Raw genomic sequence first — 15180 nt, 5'->3', positions numbered from 1 at the left:
GTCACGGTAGTGACTGACAGGTTAGTCAGCACTGCGCTACAACATGGATGCCAGGGCTACATTTTTAGGCACCCGGACAAGCTGGCACCTGGGATTTTTTGATCCCTGGTATAAACAGTATTATCACAATATTTTTAAGTAGTACATTACTGTAGGATGTAAAGATAAATATATGTTTATAACGTTGTGGTTTCAAAAGATTTTATTTGTGAGATGAAAGTACTCTGAAGGAATGGAAAACATCCACTATATGGCAATGCCTGAATCACGCAGCTAATTAGCTAAATGCCTCTGAGCCTGACATAAAATAGAAGATTTTGTTGAGTTAATTCAATCCCATATGGTAAAGGTATACAACATAAACACGAACAAACTTTATATGAATAACAAATGCCAACAGCATTCTAATGCATGGGAAGTACAATGTGTTAAGCACAGTTCTATGATAGAAAAGTGACTGCTCTGAGACTATGCACAGGTAAGTAATGTCTCAGGAAACCATTGTCACCATTACGTTGCAATATGGCGCTATACAAAGCTTTACAGTCTGCGGGGCTCATTTACAATGTCTAACATAATGATTTGGAGCGGCCTAGACATAGTCCTGATGTCTGTTTAATAACACTCGTCATTTTCTCCTCGACTTATTCCTCAGGGGGTTTGTGCCAATGGGAGGTTCCACTTTACACATAACTCTTGAATATAATGATGTGTGATAAAGAGAGAGAGCACCATTATATCCTCTGCAGTTGCAGTCTGGGCATCAGAGTTGCTTGACAGTAGCCTGGTAATTTCATTAGCTAATGCAGCCGGAAAAAATCCCCGGGATCCTGTGAATGGGATATCGGCTGCTTAACCTTCCAGAGTAACAGTTTTGATTGGAGATATGTTAAGTAGATGTAGGAAGGTGAGGTGAAGAATGTGACAGTGAAAGACTCCAGCATGGCTCTTTCAGCAGGGATAATAACTTTATGCTGTTGGGTTGCTTGCTGCTGCTATCCAGTGCTCAGTTTGCTTTGTAGTGATGTTCAGTTGCAAAGAAATATATATATTTTTAGTAACTTTTAGAGGCAATGCAAGCAGCACTTTAAAAAAAGCCTTTGATTACCTTTATAGAAAAACAATTACCTAAGCTGCCCATTGATTTGTTCTCCCGTGATTGATCAGCAAAGATTCTTCTTCCCAGGGTTTACTAAATGGCTGCCTTTCAGTTTCAATCAATCCTTCAGTCAGTGTAACTCAGCAGCTACAATGTATTGTTATATTACTAAGGTAACATTATTGTTACAGTTTGCAGCTCAAACTGCTGGGAATATTGGCAACAAATTATCACAAACATTAAAGTGTTATAAAGATCTTGCACTGCTGGGGAGGTGGGATAAAACCTGCTAAAATCAAAGGATGCTCAGTGTATTAAAACTCACAAAAACTGGCATTAAGAGTTGAATGAATAAAATAAAAAAAATGTAATACGTATTTAATACTACAGAGCGGATTTTTTAAAAACACATGTAAAATATTGCATGGATTGCTGCTTTAAACTGATGCATTTCAACCTGCTTCAGCAGCAGAGGGGTTACAGCGAATACACTGTAGCAGCACAAGAAAACCTTGAATGTAAATACAACCTACTTACAAAGTGAAACGAGTGCAAAATCGTATCCAATGTGGTGTTAGCTCCTGAAAATTCTTGCGCAAGATACAAAATGTAATAAAGCACCAACAAGACACTGCTGTGTTATTTTACCCACGCACCAAGCAAATCAAATAAATCATATTAATAACAGAAGCACAGACATAGACTCATTCCCATTTCTTAATGTTGGCTAGCATTTATCTGATGGGGGAATTGCTTTAAAGCTGCAGACCGAGCAATATCCTACAGGTGTTTTTTTTTTTTTTTAAACAAATTAGTTCTGTACTATGAGAAAATACCTGTAGCATTTTTTTAAAACAACTCTGAATTACATTTTTAATGTATTATAATGTAACAAGTCTTTTATGTTTCTATAGCAACCATTTACAAAGTCACAGATACTGAGTCAATACTCCTCTGACGCCATTTAGTGAACCCCCGAGCCGAATCTTCACCGATCGATCACAGATCGATCACAGATCGATTGGTAACTTAGCTCAGGGGCGGGCAAACTTTTCCCTGTGCGCACCCCTGTCTGCTCTCCTCGGCGCCTTGCGTCCCCTTCCCTCCCCCCCCCCCTGCTCGGCCCCGGCGTCAAATGATGGGCGGGGTCGGTTACCATGATGACGCGTTACTGGAAGGGAAGGTAAGTGTATGATAGAGGCCTCGCGCGGTCCCTCGGCATGTAATTTAAATGCCTGGGGGGAGAGCGCGGGACCTCTATAATTGCTGCGCCCCCCCCAGAAAATCTAGCGCCCCCCAATTTGCGCACCCCTGACTTAGCTAATTATCATTGTATTGATGCCCATATACGGGGATTTTAAAACTAATGTAATAAACGGCAGCTGGACTGCTGCTTTAAAAACAGAAAGGGAAAGGGGTTGATTGGACTTTGTTGAACAATGGGCAAGAAATCGCTCACGAAGCGTGATCATTTAAACATGGCAGAAAAGATTAAAAAAAAGACAAAATTAGCTGTACGATTGCACATTTTGTTCGCCCCCAATTTCCACCCCCAGCTGATACTACTCACCCCGTGAATGAAATGAAGTGATGCCTGGAAATGCCTTCACTCGCCTCACTTTTATTTGTACGGTATACTTCGGGCAGTAGTTGCACAATATGTTAAGGTTAACGGACCCTGCTCCCAGCAGCACTGTGACAACAACTACTGCCTAGGTCAGGGGGCAGCCAACTCCAGTCCTCAAGGGCCACCAACAGGTCAGGTATTCGGGATATCCCTGCTTCAGCACAGGTGGCTCAATCAGTCAATGCCTGAGCCACTGATTTAGCCACCTGTGCTGAAGCAGGGATATCCTTAAAACCTGGCAGGTTAGTGGCCCGTGAGCACTGGAGTTGGCCGCCCCCGGCCTAGGTAATGCTATTATTTACATGTGGGTTTTCTTCCAAATAGAGAACGAGCGGGTGCTTTCCCAACTCCCCAAATGAAAGCAAACCTTATGAAAATGAAGTCAAAATATATACTTTTACTAGTTGTGTACAACTACTGAAATTATTTTGTTACAGGTTAAGATAAAGTCGTCTATAGTGCTCCCTAACATCATTACGTCACCCAAACTGTTTAATTCATATACTATGTCATGTATTAGTGATGTTATTATGACACCACAGTGAGGCACAGTGCTAGTCCAATAGCACACATTCTATAACACCCAGTATCCCACGCACGCTGCCTCGGGGTCACATTTCACTCCTCCCTCACATTCACAATATAGCTTGTTTTTTCCTCCATAACATATGCAAAGATACGTCCTTTCCTCTGTCGCTCTACTGCTAAAAAGTTAATGCAGGCCCTCATTCGCTCGACTATTGTACCTTTCCACTGTCCTGCCTCTCTCCTGTCTCCCCTACAATTTATATGAAACGCTGCTGCTAGAATCACCTGACTCTTTCCTAAATCTGTCTCGGCGTATCTCCTGCTGAAATCCCTCTCCTGGCTTCCTATGAAATCCTGTATTACTTACAAAATTCCCCTCACTTTTAAGGTGATGCATTATTTTGCCCCTCCTTACATCCACCCTAATATCTCACTATACACCCCTCGGTCTCTCCTTACATCTCACCCTAATATCTCACAATACACCCCTCGGTCTCTCCTTACATCTCACCCTAATATCTCACAATACACCCCTCGGTCTCTCCTTACATCCACCCTAATATCTCACTATACACCCCTCGGTCTCTCCTTACATCCACCCTAATATCTCACTATACACCCCTCGGTCTCTCCTTACATCTCACCCTAATATCTCACAATACACCCCTCTGTCTCTCCTTACATCTCACCCTAATATCTCACTATACACCCCTCAGTCTCTCCTTACATCTCACCCTAATATCTCACTATACACCCCTCTGTCTCTCCTTACATCCACCCTAATATCTCACTATACACCCTTCTGTCCCTCCTTACATCTCACCCTAATATCTCACAATACACCCCTCTGTCTCTCCTTACATCTCACCCTAATATCTCACTATACACCCCTCTGTCTCTCCTTACATCTCACCCTAATATCTCACTATACACCCCTCTGTCTCTCCTTACATCCACCCTAATATCTCACTATACACCCTTCTGTCCCTCCTTACATCTCACCCTAATATCTCACAATACACCCCTCTGTCTCTCCTTACATCTCACCCTAATATCTCACAATACACCCCTCTGTCTCTCCTTACATCTCACCCTAATATCTCACAATACACCCCTCTGTCTCTCCTTACATCTCACCCTAATATCTCACTATACACCCCTCTGTCTCTCCTTACATCTCACCCTAATATCTCACTATACACCCCTCTGTCTCTCCTTACATCTCACCCTAATATCTCACTATACACCCTTCTGTCTCTCCTTACATCCACCCTAATATCTCACGATACACCCCCCTGTCTCTCCTTACATCCACCCTAATATCTCACTATACACCCCTCTATCTCTCCTTCTCAGCCCTAATATCTCTCTATGCACCTGTCTGACACGTTCTGCTCAAGAATGTCTTCTTTCTACCCCCTTTTTGTATCTAAAGCCCTCCCCCACCTAAAACCTCTCTCACTCATTGCCCCACACATCTGGAATGCCCTTCCCCTCAATATCTGACTGGCACCCTCTCTCTCCACGTTTAAGGCCCACGTTAAAACACATCCTCTGTACAAAGATATGGGTAGCTCTGTTGGTTGATACTATACATCTTATACATGGCCCCTTGCAAACGCAATTACCATAACGCCCTCCCACTGTCTCTGTACGTTCTCCCTACTTATCACTTAGATTCTAAGCTCTTTGGCCAGACTCCTTTTCTTACTTGTATGTCTAAAAGCTCTTATTCCTATATCATGTGTTATATTATTATGTCACGTCTATTACTGCTGTAAAGCACTATGTACATAGATAGCGTTATATATATAAAGATATACATACAGTGGTGTGAAAAAGAAAGTACACCCTCTTTGAATTCTATGGTTTTACATATCAGGAAATAATAACAATCATCTGTTCCTTAGCAGGTTTAAAATTAGGTAAATACAACCTCCAATGAACAACAACACATGGCATATTACACTGTTATGATTTATTTAACAAAAATAAAGCCAAAATGGAGAAGCCATGTGTGATAATACTAAGTATACCTTATGATTCAATAGCTTGTAGAACCACCTTTAGCAGCAATAACTTGAAGTAATCGGTTTTCTGTATGACTTTATCAGTCTCTCACATCGTTGTGGAGGAATTTTGGCCCACTCTTCTTTACAATGTTGCTTCAGTTCATTGAGGTTTGCGTGGCATTTGTTTATGCACAGCTCTCTTAAGGTCCAGCCACAGCATTTCAATCGGGTTGAGGTTTGGACTTTGACTGGGCCATTGCAACACCTTGATTCTTTTCTTTTTCAGCCATTCTGTTGTAGATTTCCTGGTGTGCTTGGGATCATTGTCCTGTTGCATGACCCAATTTCGGCCAAGCTTAGCTGTCGGACAGATGGCCTCACATTTGACTCTAGAATACTTTGGTATACAGAGGAGTTCATGGTCGACTCAATGACTGCAAGGTTCCCACGTCCTGTGGCTGCAAAACAAGCCCAAATCATCACCCCTCCACCACCGTGCTTGACAATTGGTATGAGGTGTTTGTGCTGATATGCTGTGTTTGGTTTTCACCAAACGTGGCGCTGTGCATTATGGCCAAACATCTCCACTTTGGTCTCGTCTCTCCATAGGACATTGTTCCAGGAGTCTTGTGGTTTGTTCAGATGCAACTTTGCAAACCTAAGCCATGCTGCCATGTTCTTTTTAGAGAGAAGAGGCTTTCTCCTGGCAACCCTTCCAAACAAACCCTACTGTACTTGTTCAGTATTTTTCTAATTGTACTGTCATGAACTTTAACATTTAACATGCTAACTGAGGCCTGTAGAGTCTGAGATGTAACTCTTGTTTTTTTTTTGCAATTTCGCTGACCATTGCACGGTCTGACCTTGGGGTGAATTTGCTGGGACGTCCACTCCTGGGAAGATTGGCAACTGACATGAATGTTTTCCACTTTTGAATAATCTTTCTCACTGTAGAATGGTGGACTTTAAATTGTTTGGAAATGGCCTTATAACCCTTCCTAGATTGATGGGCAGCAACAATTGCTTCTCTAAGATCATTGCTGATGTCTTTCCTCCTTGGCATTGTGTTTAACACACACCTGAATGCTCCAGACCAGCAAACTGCTAAAACTTCGGCTTTTATAGAGGTGGTCACACTTGCTGAGAATCAATTAATCAAGGGCATTTGATTAGCAGCACCTGTCTGCTACTTAGCATCTTAATTCCTATGGAAGCAGTAAGGGCGTACTTAGTTTTTCACACATAGCTTCTCCATTTTGGCTTTATTTTTGTTAAATTTGTCCCCTCTTAAGGTTAACCAATTTGGAATGACAGGACAGAGTAAGAAAAAGAATAGAAAGAGAGAGGGGAACAACTACTTATTTAATGTGTCATTAGGGGTATGATGTGTATTGTCTATTCTGTGCTCAGTAAATGATGGCATTGTGTAAGCATCCCCCACCAGTCACTTCTTTACAGAGAATGAAGCTGATCCTTGCCAGGGATGGCAGGGGGAAGTTATCATGTAAGGATTACCAGCAGGAAAGTCCTCTTTACCCAGCTGTTTTTGCAGCTTATTGGTAATGGGAATGCTGCATTAGTCTGTAATGATTCACAAGATCCAGTAAGGATTTGTGATGCTTGGTTTTCCAAGTAGAAGAAACTGGATGTATAGACCCTCTTGGAAATGTTTTAACCGGCAACATATTTTTTCCAGGGATGAATCCCAAACGTGACCTGCCACAGTTAGTATGCCACAGCCTAGAGAGTTGAGGGGTGACCCCGTTCCTCTCGTACCCCGCAACCCGTTACTCCAATAATAATACAATATTGCAGAAGGGGGGAGGGGAGGGAGAGAGTTCTTATCCTGCAGGTGGTGAGACGAGAACCTGATATCCTGCCAAGCGACCAACAGTTAGCAGGTAAAGTTATCCTAGGCGAGGAGGCTGAACGAGGGAGCTGTGGTAAGTGTCCACACACACGGACATAATGTACCCACCCACTGGCACACAAAGGCTGCTGCTGTGATTGGCCAGTGTGCAAGAGTGTGTTTTACTGCAGCACGGCATTGTTCCCCGGAAAATGTTGGAGCGGAGCTGAAGCAGCTGCATAGCGTTTATCTCTCTTGGATTCGGAAAAGCTATTGTGCTCTGTATACAGAACACTGCCCTGCAGCAACCTACAATATGTAGGAAGCTTTGTGCAGGGGAGCATGAAAGCCTGTCAGAGGGCTAGGACATCGCAGGGGACTACGGTAGATCAGTATGCTCAAGAAGCCCCAACAGGTCAGGTTTTCAGCATAGCACAGGTGGCTCAATCTTTGACTGAGCCACCTGTGCTGAAGCCTTTTTTTGGGGGGGGGAGGAAGAGGGGTGTCTAGAGGACTGGAGTTGAGCACCCCTGCGGTAGTTAGCCCCTATTTGCTGTGGTAAAGACCTCAGGCACGCAAACACTATCTGTAGCAAATACAGAGCAGCAAATCCAACTCCTAATTCTATCCTCCCGGACACAATCGGTTGGTTTTTGCTAGATTAAGCCCAGGGCAGATTTGCAATACTTAGCCAGAATGATTTGTGCATCACCGCTCTGATGTGCATATTCCTGACTACCATTTTCCCTGTGTCAGCCTCGGATACTGCAGGCCTACGGGTTTGCAGTGCCATAAAGGGAGGGACTGAAAACCCATTTGTTGATGGGGGAAGGGGGGTAGTCTGCAGGTTTATACTGTAATGAGGAGTTCAAGAGTACGTTCAGAGAATGTTAACATGCAGCCACTTGTGTATATCCAATACGGTACCCACTGGTGCAAGGAGCATCAGCACACAAAGAGGCATGTTCATACTGTGTTAATCCTGTAACAATAAAAAGGACACACTTTCTGGGGTCACCATTTTCAAAAGACATTTACTAGAGGAATTTAAGAGGAGAAATAACCCTTCTAAATAGAGCAGCTCATTTTGTCTATACAGAACGGAGGCCACAGTATTGTAAATACAAATAAAACAGTGGTACTGTACTAGCAAGTACTCTAACAAATGACTGTGGCTAAAACAGTGGTACTAGCATGTACTCTGTAATTACTGACAGTGGCTAAAACAGTGGTCCTAGCATGTACTCTTTAACAAGTAAGTAATAGTGCCTAAAATAGTGGTACTAGCATTTACTCTGTAACAACTGACTGTGGCTAAAACAGTGGTTCTAGCATGTACTCTGTAACATCTGACAGTGGCTAAAAAAGTGGTTCTAGCATGTACTCTGTAACACCCGACAGAGCCCTTCATAACCCATCATTACTTGCAGCTTGTGCATGATCAGTGGCTATCACATACGTGGCATATCGTTATCCAACTACAGCTGGCCAATATGCCATACACCGCTCTTTTCATCTTGCTTCAGTCTCTGAGGTATCGCGGTGCAGGCATTAAATATTCTAGGCATGTGTATGAAAGTAGACGCACAAATGTGTTTTAGCTTCATCTCCTTACAGGTATCATAAATTGAGTAATCTGTTAAAAGAACCAAAGTGCTCTTATCTGGAAGCATACATTGAATATTCATTTAGCCAGTAACTGTTTTTATTCTAACACTGTGTTCCAATGTGAGAGTTAATCTAGAAAGGACATCTGAAATAGGGGAAGAAATTCACGTTATGTGTTTGTTCTGTTAAAATCTCTGTCATTTGCATTTTTAGTTTTCCTATTAGTTACCAGAAAATAGGTTATTCTTTTATGTGAGGGGGCTAGATCTATAGCAGGTATCCAGGCTGCATGGCTTGTTTTTTTGCTATACAGTAGGATTGAAGCAGGGGGTCTCAGGAGCTGATCCGTGTTAATTTCAGCTCCGGGGACCCCCTGCTTTCAGATACTTAACCTTCCTCAGGGGGTGCCGGTATTTCTGTCCCGGTCATGCAGGCCCGAAGGAAGCTGCACCGGATGACGGCACAGCTTCCTATTGGTCCACGTGACATTGAAACACCGCTATTTCGTTAGGCTGCATAGATACCGGCACCGTATCTCTGGAAGCAGGGGGTCCCCGCAGCTGAAATGAACACAGTTCCGCTCCCGAGACCACCTGCTTCAATCCCGTAATAAAGAAAAGCAAACAATGAATGAAACCTGTATTGCTGTTTTCTAGGTGTTAGAACCGTGATAGTTTAATGAGGTGGTACAGTACAAGTCTGAAGGCCTCAATCCTGTTTCCTCTCTTTGTGATGTTAGACCAGTCCTGTCCACGCTGTCTGTCTCGGCGGCGCCGGCTTCCAGCAGCTTGTACGAACTTGACTTGTCCTTATTGTGCCAAGTGCCCTGTTTGGCTTATTTATTTTAAATGTAAGTGCATTATCTATTCAGGGATAATCAAAGTCTGTCCGACTCCAATCATCAAGGGCCACCAACAGGTCATGGTTTAAGAATATCCCCGCTTCAGCACAGGTGGCTCAATCAGTGGCTCAGTCAAAGGCTGAGACACTGATTGAGCCACCTGTGCTGAAGCAGGGACTGATTGATCCACCTGTGCTGAAGCAGGGATAGCCTTAAACCCTGACCTGTTGGTGGTCTTTGGGGACTGGAGTTGGCCATCCCTAGTCTACACGATGGGATGCCGTTTTGTGCGCTTTTTTCTCTGCATATTTTTGAGCTGCATTCATTTTTAAAACCACATTAGGAGAAAATATGATAAAAACCGCAGATCCTTATCCGTAAGCAGGAACGCCCACTGTGCTAAACAAAACATGTCCATCAATTAAAATAACAAAGCAGAATAATAAAAAACAGAACATACAGTACGACAAAGAGATGCAGATGGGATACCACGAAGGAGTAACTTAGAAATTAAAGCTACAGCCCTTAATTAGCACACGTAAGCAACACCATCACAAATATCCCAGTCACTAGGAAAGTCTCATGTGTTTGAAATAAGTCTCACTTTAAAGTTTAGTTTAAAGACTCGGGAGCCTTCAGTAAAACATTCCAAGTCTTATGGGGTTTTTATACATACAGTACATCAGTTATGTAGTATTAGATGATATTTTCTGCATTTTTTTCCCAACTCATAATGCCATTTTTTATGACTTTTTTTAATGTACTGATCATCCTTTAGTTGGTATAGCGACTATTTTTTTGAAACCGGCTCTCACACACCTTTTTGAGCTCTGCCCTTTGGCAACAAATTATCACAAACAGATTTGTTGCAGTGTGTAAAAAATAATCTATTACACTTAGTAATATAATGTTAATTTCCAGCTGTAACATTTCACAGACTTCAGCACAGAGTCAGAAGGCAGCCATTTCGATAGCCCCACGAGGAAGATATTGGCCGTCATATCGATAGCCCCACGAGCAGGATATTGGCCGATCGATCGGCAGCTTAGATAATTATTTCTCATTAAAGCTACTCACATGCTGCATATAGTAAAACAGGAAAAGAAGGTGAGTGTAGGAGTGCTGCTTTCAGTAGAGGGCATGGTACCTTGCGGTGATTTTAGGTTGTGCATGGCAACCTCTGCACCATCACTGCCAGGGTTGGCCTACAGAGAACTGCTGCTGTCGAGGGGACAACAAATAAATATAATTACTCAGCTTCAGGAATATTTGTTTTGGAACATATCTTCTCCTCACTTTTAAAGCTTTACACTCTTCTGCCCCTCCTTACATCTCAGCCCTAATTTCTCGTTATGCACCACCCCGACTCTTGCGTTCTTCTCAAGGATGTCTTCTTTCTACCCCCTTTGTATCTAAAGCCCTCTCCCGCCTTAAACCTTTTTCACTGACTGCCCCACACCTCTGGAATGCCCTTCCCCTCAGTACCCGACTAGCACCCTCTCTATCCACCTTTAAGACCCACCTTAAGTCACACTTGCTTAAAGAAGCATATGAATAGGACTGTGGCTATTCTGAACACATGACACATAAAGCTTGGCCCCCTGCAGACGCACTTACCAGAACTCCCTCCTACTGTCTCTGTACGTTCTCCCTACCTACCAATTAGACTGTAAGCTCCTCGGAGCAGGGACTCCTCTTCCTTAATGTCTAAAGCACTTGTTCCCATGATCTGTTATTTATATTATCTGTTATTTATTGGATTACCACGTGTATTACTGCTGTGAAGCGCTATGTACATTAATGGCGCTATATAAATAAAGACATACAATACAATACAATATCTGTCCAGCTAATTGTGATCTTGTTCTTGGTTGATCACATCCTACCGAGCCATTTTATGAGACAATCCATGTAAATCAGATAAACCTACACAGCATTCATTCAAAATACTTGGCGATGTGGCCGGCTCTCCGGTGCCTCAAACCTAATATGTCTGAAACTGAGTTCCTCGTGTTTCCACCTAAATCGCCAAATAATCCCCTTCTTTTATCACAGCAAACAGAACCGCCGGTGACCCTGTCACCACATCACATCTCTTCCGTGGGACGTTTGGCTTCTCTCTCTCCTTCATCCACATTGATACTCTGGCTGAAACGCGTCCGTAACATTGCGTGGATCCCCGTTCCCGCGTCGCTCTGCTGCTGCATCTCTGGCGCGTGCCCATCTGCTCCCCGGAGGCAGGGCTTTTCTTCCCAATTGTGGGATTTTATATCACTGACACATCGTATTATCATTCCTCCTATGGTATCATCTCTTTTGCAAATCGTGGCCTAGTCTGTTGGCACAATATAAATAAAAAATAGACATACAAATGAAATGTACCACCGTAATGATAGAAGTAATACTTCCCAGGGTTTTAAGCCCGCCCCTCCCCACTTCCCAAGTCAGCAGGTCCTTTTCATTTTACTGGATATAGATCCAATGTTGGTCTTTCTCCCTCCTATTAGAGGTAAATGAGAATTTTAATCCTAATAGAGGTATATTAGTATTTTATCTGGTAGTGTTAGGACCTGTGAACAGGGTCGGCCTTGTCGTGGCTCACAGGCTTACAACGCTTTGGCCAAAGGGTTAAACTAAATGACCCTTTTTCAAGAGAATATATAAGTATTTTACTGTGAATTTTTGTCATACAGGATGTAGTATTGGGCTTCTCTGTCACTTGTTGAATAGAAGTAATCCCTCCATGTGTTCAATTACGGTTTCAGCCCAATGTTACCTCTAATAAAGCAGAATCATGTTCCAATATTCTGGCTCATATTTACTAAGCGGTGCTATGGAATACGATACCTCCTACCTTCTAAGACACCTTATGGCCCATATGTCTTCTGACGCTTTATAAATATAGTCTAAAAATCTCTGGTAACTATCTATGGAAATAATTGAAGGAAGCCCTAAAGCAGGGTTTATTATTATTGACAGTAAGGAGCAACTAATGTTTTTTTTTGGGGGGGGAGTACAACAATCTTTTGATTGTTTAATATAATAGTCATACTCTGCATTGCTTTGCATTATTGTGCTGGGTATATAGTACAACAACTGATTCTTCCTCATCTATCCACCATATGCAGATTGCTCCTTTGAATACAAAGCTTGGTGTTTAAATCCATCACCAGGCATTTAGACTAAGACTGCGTCCATGGACACAGCAGCCAAGCGGAGGAGTGCGGAGGCGCGCGGAGGCTGAGGAGTTAGTTTGCACGCCGTCCGGGGGGGCGTGTCTATGGGCGGGCCAGTTACGTCATGGAGCTGGTTCGCTGTCATTGGGCGAACCACTCACGTGACCACCCTATCGCGCGAGAAATCAGTTTTGACTGATTTCACGCGCATCGCGCGCCCCCTCCCGCTTTCGCCCGCACGCTGTATTGACGCGATCACTGCCTTTAGGCAGTCTGATCGCGCAGTGTGCGGACGCGTCAACGCGGCCTACCCTACTGTGGCTGCAGCCTAAGACGTCTTCTCAACTCAAGTCCCCAACATCCCCCAAGGTCAGGTTTTGTGGATATCCCTGCTTCAGCATAGGAGGTGGCTCAGCCTTCGATTGAGCCGCCTGTGCTGAAGCAGGGATAGCCTTAAAACCTGACCTGTTGGGGACTGGGGTTGAGAACCCCTGGACTAAGCCATCCAACTGAAAATCCACAGAGCCACAAAGAGCAGCCGGGCAAAATAATCAGCTTCATATAATACCAATCTACAGCAGATTTGAACGTTTGCCATGATATTGAAAAGCTCCTGGTTAGTAGTGTGTATCTTCTGGAACTGTCTGTGTGTCACGTTTATACATCCCTCCTGTAACTGCTCGCTGCATGGTGCACATGAGCAGCGTGACGTGAAATTGAACGGTCAAAACAAAATTAGCCAACACAACTTTATGACAGGCTAAGGCAGGGGTGGCCAACTCCAGTCCTCAAGGGCCACTAACAGGTCTGGTTTTCAGGATATCCCTGCTTTAGCACAGCACACTGATTGAGCCACCGGTGCTGAAGCAGGGACATGCGGAAAACCTTACCTGTTCGTGGCCCTTGTAGACCGGAGTTTCTCCCCTTTCCCCCCTTTTATAAGGGAAGATATAAGCTATTTTCATATGTTGCTGTTAAATTTACTGTAGGTTACAATAAGAATTATCAGGCAGTGCCAAAATAACTGAAATGTGGGAGATAATAACTGTAACCCCCTCAGTGCTAGGGGAGCTTCGTAAAGTGGCAATACTAAATACCCCGCTTTTTTTCTTATCTTATTTGTATATGTAAAGCATGTGACAATGTATAATTCTACATTCTTACCTACCTAAGCTGGCAATCGTTTGGTGCTCCTGTTATACATCTATCCAAATCCTGATTGTGTGGCCAACATAATGGCCACCTTTCAGTTTCAGTCCATCCTTCAGTTAGTGTAACCCAGGAGCTACAATGTATCCTGGTATTACTACGGTAACATTATCCTTTGTTACAGTTTACAGCTCAAACAGATGGGAAATTTGGCAACAAATGATCACAAACAGGAAAGTGTTGCAAAAATCTTGCACTGCTGGAGAAGTGGGCTAAACCTGCTATAGAAATCACAGGATGCTTTAAAACTCATTAAAAATGGCATTAAGAGTTCAATTATATATATATATATATATATATATATATATATATATATATATATATATATATATTTGTTTTTTTAAACAGTTATGATTATCTAATACAACAGTATTGATTTATTTAAAAAAAAAAAACATATAAGATTTCACATGTTTTTCTGCTTTGAGACATCTGTATCAGGCCCCTCCAGCATTGAAAGGTTAAACCCAGTTACATAAAGGCCCATAGCTCTATCATGTGAGTTCTCATGCTCTTTGTTGTGGCCTGATACCCGGGGAGCACTTTTTGCTCATGGTATCTTGGGTAACAGATGGATAGCAGCAGGGTCCCCAGTGTTATTTACAGCTGTTAATATTTTTAAATGTCAGGGATGACAATCATTTTGCTCATAATTTCCCATCCCCAACAACTGCTACGAGTAATGATAATGTATATAGCCATTAAAGAGGCAATCCAAGCGGCACTTTAAAAAAGAAAAAAAAAATTGTTCAGCGTTTTATTTATTGAAAATGAATGACCTAAGCTGCCAATCGGTTCGTTCTCCCGTGATCGATCAGCAAAGATCCTGCTTCCCAGGGTTCACTGAATGGCCGCCTTTCAGTTTCAATCAATGCTTCAGGCAGCGTAACTCAGCAGCTCCGTATCTTAAAACTCATTGAAAATGGCATTGAGTTGAATAAAAAAAATGTAGTACTGTAAGTATTATCTAACACTACAGAACTGATTTAATGAAACAAAACCACACATGTAAGATATTGCACGCATTGCTCCTTTAATTGGGGATGTGATAATGTATAACAACTGACATGGGACATTTAGCAGTGGTCATTCCTACTTTGTATAGGAGGACTGGGCTGTGGTATTAAAATTAGATTGTAAGTTATTGGCAGGGATTCATTCTACCCCTCCTTACTTCTCACACTCGGATCACCATATAGGTCATAAAAGCATATCAATGTAATGTTATTCC

At 42.7% G+C, this 15180-nt stretch overlaps 1 protein-coding gene across 2 annotated transcripts in view; it reads left to right on the top strand.

Annotated features, from left to right (window-relative positions):
• The window catches only part of BSN (bassoon presynaptic cytomatrix protein), a 191751-nt gene that overhangs the window by 47161 nt on the left and 129410 nt on the right, over positions 1 to 15180 (top strand). The gene's annotated exons all lie outside the window — the stretch shown is intronic.

The sequence above is a fragment of the Ascaphus truei genome, chromosome 17 (assembly GCF_040206685.1).
Source record: "Ascaphus truei isolate aAscTru1 chromosome 17, aAscTru1.hap1, whole genome shotgun sequence".
NCBI lineage: Eukaryota > Metazoa > Chordata > Amphibia > Anura > Ascaphidae > Ascaphus > Ascaphus truei.
Note: the sequence above shows the minus strand (reverse complement) of the source record. Positions and strands in the feature narration are given on the sequence as shown.